This window comes from Hordeum vulgare, chromosome 6H (genome assembly GCF_904849725.1).
Source record: "Hordeum vulgare subsp. vulgare chromosome 6H, MorexV3_pseudomolecules_assembly, whole genome shotgun sequence".
NCBI lineage: Eukaryota > Viridiplantae > Streptophyta > Magnoliopsida > Poales > Poaceae > Hordeum > Hordeum vulgare.
Window position 1 is genome coordinate 479,390,388 of NC_058523.1, and position 5,896 is coordinate 479,396,283.

The window sequence follows — 5,896 nt, forward strand, 5'->3', positions numbered from 1 at the left end:
CATTAGAATATGACAACTTTGAAAGATACATGACTGGTATAAGCTCCCCCTAAATGTGTGCAATCCCTTTTAAAAGGATAGTTTCTTTGGAATGCATGGGCGCACACAAGGTAGAAGGACAAGGAAAGTCATATATATCTTGGCTATATGTATCAAACATATCTAAATGAAATGCTTCCATGTTCAAGACTCACTCTTGCAAACAATATGTGCATGAGACAAGAGATCATCATGAACAAGGATATGATGCATATACTTACTGCGAGGTTCTTGAGCAACTTAGCAGTAGGAGTACACTTGGGAAAACAAATGTTAGATAACACAAGAGTACTCTATTGTAAAGATGTAAAGAGCTTCAAAAGTACCAAGATATGGAGAACATATTGAAAATAGGATTTGATGATAGATATGTCGCCAAGAAAATTTATAACTTTCTCCCCTAAGGATGAATGTGTGAGATTTTCCTCTCCCCCTGAATCATAGCATGTAGATACTGGGAGTAGGTAGGGTAAGCCAAGTTCAATCAAAATATAGAAGCAATGATATCTGAAACAATTTTATCTCTCTCCCCCTTAATATTTAAGGTTTGATACATCTCCCTTTAGGAACATATATCTCCCCCTATTCATATTTCTCCCTATTTTGTGTAAGCTCATTAGTGATATTTCTCCCCTTTATATAGGTTCATTCAAGCTTTGACATTTCTCCCCCTTTGGCATTAATTGCCATAAAGGTCACAGGTTAAGTGTTCATTGAGAAAAAGGGATCCTTGGTACTTCTCTCTTTGGTAAGGGTTCCTTGAATTTTTCTCCCCTTAGATAGTAGGTAAGGGTTCATTGAATGTTCTCCCCCTTTAATATGGATAAGAGTTCCTATAAAGATCTCCCCCTATGTTTGGGATCTTTTATGTTTCTCCCTCTTATATTGTGTGGGGTCACTAAGGATTTCTCTCTCCCCGGAGAAGTTTTCTCCCCCTAGAAAACAATGTAATCGGATTTTGTTTCCAAAAATGTGTTCAATAAAATCTTAGAAGAAAATGAAAATTGGGATAATGGAAAATCTTTCTCCCCCTAAGACAAAGGTCCAGAAATATCTGAAAACCTAATGCAGTGATAATATCGGTGTCACCGAGGCAATGTGATTCGGTAGAACCGAGAATAAAATCAGGCCTGTGGGAGAAATCGGTTGGACCAAGTTTCCTAGATCGGTGAGACCGAGTTGCAAAGAAAATCAACTCCTGAATTGAAAGAAATATACAGAAAGTAAATCTAAGGATTGGTATAAGATACCAATTGTGAAATGAACTCAAGACAAGAAACAATACCAAATATTTTTTTGATTTCCGAAATATATATACATACATTTAGATGGGAGTTGAATGGTTCCAAGAAGATATGAAATGACAAATGTGAACCATACAAGAAACTCCATCTAGATGTGGGCGGTGACTAGGTCACCTATATTAGAGTATTTGACTTGAGGAGTCAAGCAAGAATGCTTGATCATAGGTCATACTCATCGTTAATCACAAAAATGGGGTTACCATTTTTTTATTAAGCATTTTAATGTCTTCATATCACTTGAGTTGCTCTACCTCATGATTTGGTGTAAAGCTTTATCAAGGATATGAGTACGTACCTTCAAATGATGTTGATGATGTGGCATGTAGGTGAACTTGTCATGGATGCTCAAAGTTGATGAAGATCATCTTGAGTTGGGAGCTATCCTTGTTTTTTTTGGTTCACCTTTTACCTATAATGGTTAGTCATGCAAGGAAGAACATGATATATCCAAATGACATGAGTGAATTTCATTATCATATAATTGTCAAGGATATGATTTTGTTGTCTTCTTCCTTCATCTCCTAAGAAAGGGTTGTTGATACTTGGCTATGTCAAGATTGCTTTTGATGTGAGATGATGGCAATCTTATGAAGTGTATTTCTTACAAGTACCTACAAAAGGTTATATGCAATACAAGGGACCATATTTTTCCAAGATATAAGATAGTGTCAAATCAGGAGCATCATGAAATGGTCAATCAAGCTCATGCCTTTGCATGCATCCGAGTAAGTCTAGCTCAATTTTGAAGCATGAATGATGTTCAACTCACTCCTCAAATGAAAAAATACTATCTCATCAAGTGGTTTGGTAAAGATATCAGCTAATTGTTTGTCGAAACGAACATGCTTAAGATCTATATCTCCTTTACCAACATGATCATGAATCAAATGATGTTGCACTTGAATATGTTTTGTTCGAGAATGTTGCACAGGATTATAGGCAATTTTAATAGCACTTTCATTGTCACACAACAATGGAACATTTCTAACATGAATGCCATAATCCTTAAGAGTTTGAGTCATCCATAGTAATTGAGCACAACATGATCTTGCGGCTATATATTCAGCTTCGATAGTAGATAAATATACCGCGTTTTGTTTCTTGGATGACCAAGACACAAGAGATCTCCCAAGAAATTGACAAGTGCCCGAGGTGGATTTTATATCAACCTTATCTCTGTCATAGTCCGAGTCGGAATAACCGACAAGATTAAAATAAGATCCCTTGGGATACACCATATGTCAATGTTTGATGTGTGTATTAGGTATCTCACGATTCTTTTAACACCCAATAGATGACACTCTTTAGGTGCCGCTTGGTATCATGCAGATATGACAACACTCAACATGATGTCAGGACGGGAGGCACATAGATATAGCAATGAACCAATCATTGATCGATAAACTCTTTGGTCAACTGGTTTGTCCTCCTTAGTGAGGTCAATATGTCCACTAGTAGGCATGGGGTTCTCATACCTTTGCACTCTTGCATATTGAACTTCCAGATTAAGTACTTGGTGTACTTGGTTTAAGAGATAAACGTACCTTATCTCGATTATTTGATTTTCAATCCAAGGAAGATTTTTAGCTCGCACATCATTGACATCACATATTTATCAGACATCAACTTTCCAAATTTCTCACTAAAATGTGGGTTAGTAGAACCAAAGATAATGTCATCCACATATATTTGGCATACAAATAGTTCTCCATTAACTCTTTTAGTGAATAAGGTAGCATCAATTTTACCAATTTCAAAACCCTTTTCAATGAGAAACTTTGTTAGGCATTTTACCAAGCTCTAGGGTCTTGTTTAAGACCATATAAAGCTTTATGAAGTTTGTAAACATGATTAGGTTTCTTAGGGTTCACAAATCCGGGAGGTTGTTTGACATAAACCTCCTCCTCAATTTCACCATTTATAAAATCACTTTTGATATCCATTTGGTAAAGAGTAATATCATGGTGATTGGCATAAGCGAGAAGAATGTGAATGGCTTCAAGTCTAGCAACGGGGGCATAAGTCTCACCATAGTCCAGATCTTCGACTTGCGTGTATACTTGGGCTACAAGACGCGCCTTGTTATGTCGAACTTGTCCATCTACATCATGCTTGTTCCGAAACACCCATCTTGTACCAATGATGTCGTGCTTGTCTTTGGGCTTTTCAACAAGTGTCCACACTTGATTCCTCTCGGAGTTGTGTAGCTCTTCGTGCATGGCATTCACTCAATCTGGGTCTTGAAGTGCTTCTTCTATCTTCAAAGGCTTAATGCAAGAGATGAAATAATAATGCTCGAAAAAGTTAGCTAAATGAGATTTAGAGCGAGTGATTCTCCCGGTTTGTATGTCACCGAACATTTGATTCAGTGAATGATCTTTCTCCACTCTTGCTCAAACTCGTGACAGCTTCTTCTTGTTGGATGGTGGAGCTTCTTCATCATCCTCATCTTGCACGTTGTCATTGATGGTGTTGACTCCTTGAGGTGGTGGTGAGGAAGATTGAGGTCGATCATCATGATGTACTTTTTCTTCCTTCTCATCATGTCCTGTACCGCTTGTGGATGCCTCCGTATCGTTTTGTGGTTCGCTTTGACGCGAAGTGGGGGCTTCCACTTGAGTTGATGAACTCCTTTCCTTCACCTCCATGGGATGAATCTTGCATATAGGTAGATCTTAGATGGCTTCTGAAGGTTCCTTATCTCCTACATCATTTGGAAATTGTTCGACTTGTGAACCATTAGATTCATCAAACTTCATATCTACTGTCTCTTCAACTTTTTGAGTGAAGGTGTTGTAGACACGATAAGTGTGACAGTTTGATCCATAACCGAGTAGGAAACCTTCATTGGATTTAGGAGCAAATTTAGCGCGATGATGCTTATCAATAATGTAGCACTTAGAGTCGAATACTCAAAAGTATCCAACTTGGGGTTTGTTACCGGTGAGTAGCACGTATGCCATTTTTCCAAGAAGCTTGTGTAAGTAGAGTCGGTTTATGGCATGGAAAGTTGTTTCCACGGCTTCTTCCCAAAAGCGTATTGGCGTCTTGTATTCGTCAAGCATCATTCCGTCCATCTCTATGAGAGTCCAGTTCTTCCTCTCAACCACTCCAGAACTCATGTGAGATACCTTCTTCATCAAGAAAAGTATCCACATTAGTGTTATTGAACTTTGTTCCTTTGTCGCTTCGAACTTTCTTGATCTTCACTTCAAACTAATTTTGAGCTTGTCGAGCAAAGTTCTTGAAGATATGTTGTACGTGCGACTTATCATCAAGAAAGAATACCCACGTGAATCTGGAAAAATCATCAACAATGACTAAAATGTAAGAATTTCCAACGAGGCTCTTGTAAGTATTGGGACCAAAAAGATCCACGTGAAGCAGCTCTAGTGGCCTTCTTGTAGTCATGATGTTCTTTACGGGATGACTTCCACCAACTTGCCTTCCTGCTTGACAAGCACTACAAAGTCTATCTTGGTTGAAGATAACATCTCTAACACCAAGAATATGATCACCTTTGATAAACTTGTCAAGGTTACGCATACCTACATGTCCTAACCTTCTATGCCATAACCAACCTTTAGAAGATTTTGCAATAAGACATGTATGGGTTTGATTTTTTAGTGAAATCGACAATGTATAGATCACACTCTACGGAAACCAGTAAAGACCATGTTATAATTGTCACTATGAAACACTTGGCAGTCAACTTTCGTAAATAACACATTGAAACCAAAGTCTGCTAGTCTAGATACGGAAAGAAGATTGTATCCAAGGGATTCAACAAGCATGACATTTTGAATGGAACTATCATGAGATATGGCCACCTTACCAATACCAAGTACCATACCCTTGGAGTTATCTCCAGAAGTCACATACCTTCAAGGTCCACGATTTCGTGTGATCTCATGGAACATATTTTTACCTCTGGTCATGTGATCGGTGCATCCCCTGTCATGAACCCACTCCTTTTTGCCGACCATGTAGTCTCTAAGGTTCGCCATAAGAATAAGGTTTTTCATGGTCTTCTCATACTCGATGTCAAATTCTTCATCTTCATTGTAGTAGCCATGCTCTACATTGTCGTCATCGGACGAAATACCCTCGTCATAAGAAATAAGAGTTTCATCAGAATTTTGACTATGACAATGTTCATATTTATGCATATGAATGGCTTCAACAATGACATTGTTAATGGTAATGACATCTCCTTTAGCACGCATGAGGTCACGAAGCTCAAAAAGGCATTTATTAAAATTAGGATCGGTTGGCTTCATTTTGTGAAAGGAAATACATTTATGGAAAATGGTCTCAAGATTTTTCAATGCATAATCGGGATATCTTTTCTCTAAGTCTTTCCACAAAGTATGAGCACACTCAAAATTCTGCAATTGATTAAGCACATTACTTGGCGGTCCTCTAATGATTAGATTTACAATTTTGAGATTATCGAGCATATCAAGTTATTCATCATCATAAGGATGCAACGGATCAATGGGTGGCTCATAGGGATATTTAACATACTTGCGCGAATGGAATTTATCAAATAT